General features: G+C 44.5%; 1 pseudogene; it reads right to left on the bottom strand.

Moving 5' to 3' along the window:
* Positions 1–9,078: 9,078 nt before the first annotated feature.
* On the bottom strand, positions 9,079–9,569 carry LOC129690903 (translationally-controlled tumor protein-like; annotated as a pseudogene).
* Positions 9,570–9,780: the final 211 nt, after the last annotated feature.

Raw genomic sequence — 9,780 nt, 5'->3', positions numbered from 1 at the left:
TAGCAAGTTGTTCAGTTTCCATGTGTGTGTAGGCTTTTTGCTATTTCTGTTGTTGAGGTTTAGCTTCAGTCCATGGTGGTCTATAGGATACAAGGGATTATTTCAATCTTCTTGTATCTTTTGAGGCTTGATTCGTGACCAACTATATGATGTATTTTGGAGAAGGTTCTGTGAGGTGCTGAGAAGAAGGTAAATTCTTTTATGTTTGGGTGAAAGGTTCTGTAGATGTCTGTTAGGTCCATTTGATTCATGACCTCTGTTAGAGTCATTGTTTCTCTGTTTAATTTCTGTTTTGTTGACCTGTCCTTTGTTGAGAGTGGTGTGTTGAAGTTTCCCACTATTAATGTGTGGGGATCTATGTGTGGTTTAAGTTTTATTAAAGTTTCTTTTACAAATGTGGGTGCCCTTGTATTTGGGACATGTTGAGAATTGTGATGTGTTCTTGGTGGAATTTTCCTTTGATGAGTATGAAGTGACCTTCCCCGTCTCTTTTGGTTAATTTTTGTTGAAAGTCTATTTTATTAGATATTAGAATGGCTACTCCTGCTTGCTTCTTGGGTCCATTTGCTTGGAAAACTGTCTTCCAGCCCTTTACTCTCAGGTAATGTCTATCTTTGTGACTTAGGTGTATTTCTTGTATGCAACAGATTGTGGGTCTTGTTTATGCATCCATTTTGTTAGTCTGTGTCTTTTTATCAGAGAATTGAGTCCACTGATGTTGAGAGAGATTAATGACCAGTGGCTGTTAGATCCTTTGATTTTGCTGATGGTTGTATTAGTGTGTTTGTGTGCTTGGTTACTTTTAGTTTTACTGTAGTAAAGTTATTTATTTCCTGTGTTTTCCTGACTGTAGTTAGCTTTCCTGGGTTGTATTTTTCCTTCTAGTATCTTCTGTAAGGCTGGATTTGTGGGTAGGTATTGTTTAAATTTGTTTTTGTTGTCGAATATCTTGTTTTCTCCATCTATGATGACTGAGAGTTTTGCTGGGTATAGTAGTCTGGGCTGACATCTGTGCTCTTTTAGGTTCTGCATGATATCTGTCCAGGCCCTTCTGGCTTTCATAGTCTCTGTTGAGAAGTCAGGTGTGATTCTGATGAATTTGTTATTATATATTACTTGGCCTTTTTCCCTTGCAGCCTTTAGCATTTTTTCTTTGTTCTGTTTTGCTTATTATGTGACGGGAGGATTTTCTTTTCAGGTCTAAATCTATAAGGTGTTCTGTATGCCTCTTGTATGCTTCTAGGCCTCTCCTTTAAGTGGGGAAATTTTCATCTATGATTTTGTTGAAAATATTTTCTGGGCCTTGGAGGTGGGAATCTTCTTTTTCCTCTATTCCTATTAGTCTTAGGTTTTGTCTTTTCATGCTGTCTTGGATTTCTTGTACGGTTTGTGTCAGGAATTTTTTAGATTTAACATTTTCTTTGATGGATACATTGATTTCTTCCATTGTATCTTCCACACCTGAGATTCTTTCTTCCATCTCTTGTAGTCTGTTGCTTATGCTTACCTCTGTAGTTCCTGTCTTCTTCCCTAAGTTGTTCTTCTCCATGATTTCCTCCGTTTGTGTTTTCTTTAATTTTCTAGTTCTATCTTCAGATCTTGAACCTTCATTTTGTTGATTTCCTTCACCTGTCTGACTGTATTTTCCTTCAATTCCTTCACCTGTTTGTTTGAATTTTCCTCTGTTTATTTCTTTCAGTGACTTAATTATTTCCTCTCTGAAGGCCACAAACTGTTTGGCTGCATCTTCCTGTTTTTTTTTTTTTTAACAGATGGCCATAATCTGTTTGACTTTATTTTCCTCTAATTCATTATGCATTTTATTTGTTTCCTCCATTATCCTCTTAATAAGCATAGATATAAGGTCATCTTCTTAGATTTCACTTATGATGGGGTGTCCAGGGATGCTTGCTCCTGGATAACTGGGTTATGGAGCCATATTGTTTTGGCTTTTGTTCGTTGTGCTTTTATGTTGGCCTCTACCCAACTGGCTGTCTCAGGTGTTGGCTGTTAGTTTCTGGTACCTCCTGGAATCCTAGGGTGTGGAGAATCCCCTTGGCAGGAATATGGTTGTTCCTGAAGGAGGCCTCCTCAGCTTTTTGAGTATGGTCACCAAATGGCCCGTGCTTCTCAGGAATTTCCACCTCTCACCTCACATGTATGGCTCTGTGTGGTAACTGTGATCATTGGTAGTCAGGGAGGCTCTCCTCTCACCAGAAGTCCTGGAGACAGCTGCCCTGCCCTGGTTTCTTGATCTGAATTTAGTGGGCTGCTGCTGCTCTCTTAAACTGTGTTTGCTAGGCACAGCCCTCTTGAAGAAGCAGGGAGTCCCGCGGTTTGGTCAGTTTAGCTAAGGAGACAGGTTGTGCCTTGGTACAGTGTCTGGGGTTGATCCCATGGATCCCAGACTTCTGTAGGTCTAAGGTTGGAGCCCTGTGCACCAGTATCCAAGCGGTAATCGGTGGCAGGTGAGTGCAGCAGTCCTGGGTGTGGCAGCAGACTAGAGCCAGGAACCTCCAGGAGCCCAGAAACTTTTCCAGAGCTTGGTGTCCTGAAGTTGGACCTGATGTTTCCCCCACCATGGGGTTTCTTCCCAACAGGGAGACCCAGTCTGTGGTGTTTTGGGGTCCACAGTTCAGTCTGGGATGGTGAGTAGAGCATGCAGGCACTGGCAGCTGGGAGCCTGCAAGAACCTGAGTTCCCAACGGGGGAGGGGCAGGGAGGGAGGTTCAGCTGTTTGCCCCAGGTCAGACCTGTTGTTTCCCTCACAGTAGGGTTTCCTCCCGACGAGAATACCAATCTCAGGTGCCTTGGGGCCCACAGTTCTGTCTGGGATGGTGAGTTTGGTGGGCAGACAGGTCTCTGGGCTGGTGGCTGAGTGCCCACCAGACCCTGGGACCTTTTCCAGAGATTGTATTGGTGACCTGAGGTCAGTCCCGATTGTTTCCTTCACCATGAGGTTTTCTCTCAACTGGAAATCCCAGTCTCTGGTGTTGTGGGGCTGACATTTCAGTTTGGGGTGGTGATCAGAGCATGCAGGCATGTGGCTCTGGGCTGGCAACCAAGCACCTGCTGGGAACCGGGAACTCTTCTGGGGTTTAGCTGGGCGACCTGAGAATGGACCTGACTGCTTCCCACCGTGGGGTTTCCTCTTGCCTGGTGTTTTAGGGCCCAGTGTTCGTCTGTTAGTCGCTGTGCAGTCAGTGCTGTCCTGCTCATCAGACACAGTGTTCTCTCAGTGCTGCCATCTTAGATCCATTGGATTATAACAATTAAAAAAAAAAAACAATTATAAGGGGCCTATGAAAATTCTGTGACAAATAAGGCTCTAACAAGCCATTTATAAATGCTTCAGGTGCAGTTATACTCAAAGTTTTCATTTAAAATATTTTTAAAGATTTAGTTATTTACTTATTTATTATGCATACAATGTTCTGCCTGCATGTACACCTGCACACCAGAAGTGGGCACCAGATCTCATCTTGGATGGATGTGAGCCACCTTGTGGTTGCTAGGATTGAACTCAGGACCTTTGGGAGAACAGCCAGTGCTCAGCTCCCTCACTTAAAATCTTAAAAAAAAAAAAAAAGAAGTGTTTCTGTTAATTCTCAAATAGCACCTGTTCTTGTTTAAGTTCCTATTAACTATGAGCTGAATCCCTGATGGTCCAAGTGCAGCAGTGACTCCCTTACCACTCATCACTAGGGATGGGAACTAGCTGGCCGTGTCCAACCTCCAGCTTTTTCTTAAAGGTTCTTTTCGATTCTTTTTGTGTTGATTTTTCTGCCATTAACTATGTGGTAGAAGTTGATATTGATTTGAAGTTGTCCATGTTATCTGCTACCAGATAATGTGGGAGAGAATGAAATTATGTCCCTGTGAGGTGGCCCAAATGAAGCACATCTTTTATGAGAAAGTCCTACCCCCAGAAGATGGTGATCATGGAAGACAGAGGAAAAACACCTGGAATTTTGGCTTCTGCCCTTTGGTTCTCAAAAAAAGCCTTCAATAGGTCTTCATGGAAGTCAAAAGATGAATCCCTTCCATCAAAATGTTCCCCCAAATCCTCATCTGACTTCCAGAAAGAGAAGCCAAAATCAAAACTGTTCAGAGAGCATCACCTGCCCTCTCCTCCACCGTTCAATCTGTCTTTGCTGTTTCTATCACCAATTGCCTTTTTTAATCCTCAGGAGAGGTGAGGCGTGTGTCTCCACACCTAGAACTTTATTGTAATCCACCATGTTTTAACAGATTGGCAGAACAAGTCCAAAGATGCAGTGGCCTGGAGAAGGAAGATGGGCAGCCCATCTCCTCATGGATCCTGTAAAGCTGCTGCTGGTGGAGGAGCAAGTCTCTCTCTCTCTCTCTCTCTCTCTCTCTCTCTCTCTCTTTCTCTCTCTCCCTACCTACCTATCATCTACCTATCTCTCTCTCTATATTGTGTGTGGTCAGAGGACAACTCATAGGAGGTTAGCCATGTGAGTCCACACCTCCTATCTTCAGGCTTGGCCTAAAGTGCCTTTATCCACAAAACATCTTGCCAGCATGTTCAAAGGTGGACTTTATGTTCCCTCTTGGGTGGGATCTTATAGCTCTGCTTCAAGAAATGCTGGCTTAGAGCAGTCACAGATTTGGATATGTGCTTTGCACTGACTTTCTAGGGATGAGAGCTGAAAGAGAGAAGAAAATGCACAAGACACACTTGTGGCAGAGGTTCTAGTTGTTCATAGGCTCTGTGTAATGATATCATTTGGGGGGCCTTTTCTAGTCACCCACTCTAGCTTTCACATAATGAGACAGAGACTTATTAAAGCACTAGAGCTGGGAAGATACTCATCTGTTCTAACCCTCTATGCTAGTCTGGCCACTTCCCAGCCCCAAGCCCCAAGTTATTTGCCAGATTGGTCTCTCCTGGGCTGATTTTGCTCCATCAAGTCAGTCCTCATTGCAAGTTCACCATAACCACGTCCTTTCTCTTCCTCTTCTTCCTTCTTTTCTACATCATGGTGCTTACCTGAGACCCCTTACTGGACCAGAAGTCCAGCCTTTCTATCTCCTCTGCCCAGGTACTGGCTCTCAGTTTATTTATTAAGCATTCAGTAATAATTGGGTAGCAATATTTGCACAATATTCTTATAGAAATGATAATGCCCATGTCTGGTCTGCAAGCAGATCTCAGGCACAAAAATCAGCATCTGAATACACAGCACACCAGACACCAATCCCCAATAGTTCTGAATTTACAAATGTGTCTACTTGTGGCAACCCCATTGGCATTTGGCAGGCACTTTCAGACATACATTACGGAGGTAGACACTTTGAGTCTTTTGATGTGCACATTTTCAGTTGAGGTGGCTCAGAAAACAGTAGTTCAAGTTCAGGTCTCAGAAGCTAGCTTTCTCTCTGCCTTCTATCTCTTACCCTTTTCTTCCCCTGAGTCAAGCCAAAACCTCATCCAAAGTTCCTCTTCCCCAGTGTGGGCCAGAGAAGCCAGAACCCCCTTCCCCCAAAACTAGCTATAAAACAAAACAAAACCAATTAATATTTCATTAACATTTCTTCTATCTTTCTATGTACCAACTGTTCATAAAGAAATGAAGAAGCTGAGCAGCAGTGGCCCACGCCTTTAGTTTCAGCACTTGGAAGACAGAGGTAGGCAGATAGTTCTAGGCCAGCTTAGTTTACAATTAAGTTCCAGGACAGCCAGGGCTACACAGAGAGACCTTTCTTGAGAACCATCCCCCCCAAAAAAGGAGAAGAAAGAAAGGAGAAGAGAAGAAGGGTCCTGACCCACCCTTGGAAGCAAAAGAAATGTGTCAGTGAAAAAGTCAAGAAAGCTTGGAACTTGGAAGGCCTTGTTTGGTCTCCTCAACCCAGGGCTCCTGTGTCCATCTTTTTCCGGGTGGCTGTCCTTGTTTCCTGAATAATCAGCATTAGAACCAAGAGTCCAGTGTGGATGGCCCAGCCTGAAGGCTCCAGTCACAGAAAACTGTGAACAAATGTCCATTTGTTTTCCTCATTAATTTGTTTGCAGAAGAAAAGGGGTACCCCTCCATGCCTGCTTCTACAGGTCCTGCCAGGTGAGGCTCTGGCTTACTAACTCAGGGTTTCCGAGGCTCCTCCAGCTTCTCAAACTACTTAGTCCCCCGCCATCCCCTCCCATTGTTTTTCTAAAGCATTTTTTGTTTGTTTGTTTGTTTTTTGCTGTTGAATGGTTGTTTACATTGTTGATGAGCACAGGGCTCGGGTGCACACTATGGCTCATAACACATAATGCATGAGTCAGAAAAGATGTTTACTGTGAAGATTGTGCTACAATTGTCTCCCGCTGTAACCTATGCTGACCACAAACTCACTTACTCCTTCTTCTGGGATTACAGATATAAGGACCTCAAAGGCTCTGTATCAAGGTAAAAATGTGGTGAAAGACTCCTAATTTGTCTGTTCCCTATGAACTCAACCCCCTTGTGAGTTCAGGATTTGCTAATTAAGTATTTGTGGTGATGTCACGGGGTGGAGGGGTGACATTGAATAAAGGGAATTGGCTGTGTTTGGAGGAAGGACCAGGAAGGAAATCAGAGAAGGACAAGTGAGGAGAGAGGAGGGCACCAGCTAACTTGTAGGTCCCAGCAGGGCAGGCAGAGTGTGGGTGGGGTACACCAGCATCTTTGACCTCCAACACCCTGCCAGAGCTCCATCCTGACCAGGTTCCTTTAAGCCAGTGGTTCTCAGTCTTTCTAACACCTCAACCCTTTAATACAGTTCCTCATACTGTGGTGACTCCAACCATAAAATTATTTCATTGCTACTTTAAAACTAATTTTTCTTTGGCCTGTCATAATGTAAACACTTGTGTTTTCTGATGGTCTTAGGCGACCCCTGTGAAAGGGTCATTTGACCCCAAAGGTTTCTCTGCCCACAGGTTGAGAACACCTGCTCTAGGCTCTTTCCCAGGCAGTAACAACTGAAAGTTGGATGCCAGTTCCTTCCGACTACAAATTCTTTTCTAGAAATATCACAAGAGGGTAAGGCTGTCTCCTCTTGCAAGAAGACCGGTAGAAAGTGCAAGGCGGCAGAGGCATGCTTATTGCAAAGTGGGTAAAGATACTTTCCTCCAAGCCTGACAACCTGAGTTTGGTGGCCGCAATCCACACAGTGGAAAGAATGACGTGATTTCTGCTAGTGGTCCTCTGACCACCATGCACAGGTACATACTTGAGCAGGCACACACAAACACAGACACACACAAATAAATACATGCACATATGTACATACATACAGGAGCACACACAAGTGCACAAATGCTCACTCATGCACACACACACAATCAAAACAAACAAATACAGTTTTAAAAAGAAAAGCGGCCTTTCTTAAGGCTTGCTTTTTTTTTTTTTTTTTTTTTTTCCTAAAGACAGATTCAGTTTCTTTCTCAGATGGAGGCAGAGAGGTGGGATTAGCCCACATAGCTGCTCTGGGTCAACCACGGACCGGACCGTTTATCTAGGGCAGCCCTCTCTGTTAACTCATGGCAGCTGTGGCTGCAGCGGAGCTCTAAGGTGCCTGGTGAGACGGGCTGCCTGGGTGCTGTCCCCGCCACAGCACGCTCTCGCCACCTGGTGGCCACACACTTCACCTGCAAGGCCTGCTCGGACGATGGCAGAGAAGCAGCCTTTGCCTAAATAGGGAGAAAACCTCTAGGCTAGAGTTCCGGACAAAGGGGTGCTCATTCTCTTTTATCTATAAATAGCAATCTTGAGCAACCTGTTGGGGCTGTTCTCTTCTTCAGGTTAGAGTGCAGCTTGAGTGTGTTTCAGGAATACTTTCTAGCCGTTGAACATGGGAAGAGTGGTGAATGAAAGTTAGCAAGTGGCACCACAGGCCACAATCACAGCAGACCTCACCCTTCCCACCCTCCTGGGTTTCTGAGAGCCTCAGAAGAGAGCCTGGAGCTCAGCCATCTGCCCCTTTCTCCAAAGAGAGACTTCGGTTTTGTTTTGTTGGCAAGATCAGAAAAGCCAAGGAAGACTTTGAAGTAAACTTATTCCTTCCTGGGAGGGGCCAAATCCTCTAAATCCCCATGTTTCCGTGTTCAGTAGTCTTTCTTACTGTTAGCTTTGAAACTCTAGCCTCACCCTTTGGGAAGGGTGAGCTGTTAAACCATTAACACTGAGCCTCTTTTTTTAGTGAAGCTTCCAGAGAGCTAGACAGGTATCAGGGAAAGAGTGAAAGTGGGAGGGGAGGTCCTCAAATGTGGTCTTCCTGTGATCCTAGGGTCAAGAGGGGCAAGGGAGTCCAAGGGTACATTGCAAATCCCATCATCCCAGCCTGCAGGAACCTTGGGGAGGGCCTGCAAGATGGCTCAGCTGGTAAAGACCCTTGCCACCAAGCTGGATGACCTGAGTTTAACTATTGAGATCCATATATTTCAGGGATCCAGTGAACTCTTGTCCTCTGACCTCCAGACACACCACCACAACCTACACACAGACACAGACACACACACGCACACACACACGCACACACGAGTAAATGTAACTTTAAAGCTGTGGTGGCCAGTTAACACAGTGGGATAGTATGAGATGGGAGCTTCTAAGCTATGCACAGACACTCAGGGAGACTCAGGGTCTGGGCCCCTGTGTGTTCCCAGAAGAGTCCAAATGAGGAGAGCTGCATTTTCATGTAGTGGGGACATGCTGATCCCTAAATGAGCCCTGGGTGCATATTCTTCTTAGTCACTGCCTGGGCTGTCCTGCTTGCCCTGATTTTGTTCCTGGCCAGACCCCTGAGGCTGATTGAGGTCATAGCTCTGTTTTCTTTCTTCTTTTTTTTCTTTTTGAATTTAAATGCACTTTATTTTTAGACAATGTATACAACATTTTTTCTTGATAAACAAACAAAAAAAACAAATAAGCAAAAGAACAAAAACAAAACAAAACAAAAATGCCTCCACTCCAAATAAATCATGGCCAAAATAAAAGCTTAAGATGGCATCAGTTCCATTTGTCCTAAGTCCTGGTGTTGAATGGATGGTAAGCAGTAGCCAGTTATGGTGACTGGTAATAGTAATACGTCCAATTGTTAACATTTTTCCATCTCTGAGCCATTCTTAAAGAAAATCATGAATGGAGTCACACTGTCTTCATGGTAGTCTGGCAACCATACCATCTGGATTCATGTTTTCACCAATAAAAAGCTGGTAGTTATCAAAATTTAGCAAGGATGTGCTTAATTTGCTGTGCAACCCCAGGCATAAAAGGCTTTACTCTTTCTGGTTCTTCAAGTTTGCCTTTGAGTGATTTCATATAATCTTTGATGTGCTTTTTGTAGGCCTCTTTTGTGAAGCTTGAAAGTGATGGTCCATGACAATATCAGCCCTGGTGACTATGGTGCTTCCAGTACCTTTGCCCTCTGGGCTTTCAGCAGAAGCATTTCCATCACGGAGCAAGTCATTGATTGGTGTTACCATCTGTTCTACTGACCTTCTTGCCCTTCATCTTCAGGATCTTTCAGATCTTGTAGAAGTCAGAGAACAGCTCGTCATGACTGATGAGGTCCTGGTAGATGATCATGGTGGTGGCTGTGCTACCAGACAGCACAGTTAGAGTGAGGTGCAACTAGAGCAGCGTGTGGGGTGGGAGGAGCAGGTGGCTCTACTTTTAAATACTGGGAATCATTAAAAAATAATGGCAGGAGCTGGAAAGATGGCACAGTTCTTCCAGAGGACCAGGGTTCAGATCCCAGGCCCAGGGGACCTGACACCCTCTTATGGCCTCCATGGGC

This window comes from Psammomys obesus, unplaced genomic scaffold (assembly GCF_907164565.1).
Source record: "Psammomys obesus unplaced genomic scaffold, mPsaObe1.curated_primary_1811, whole genome shotgun sequence".
In the NCBI taxonomy this organism is placed as follows: Eukaryota; Metazoa; Chordata; class Mammalia; order Rodentia; family Muridae; genus Psammomys; species Psammomys obesus.
Note: the sequence above shows the minus strand (reverse complement) of the source record. Positions and strands in the feature narration are given on the sequence as shown.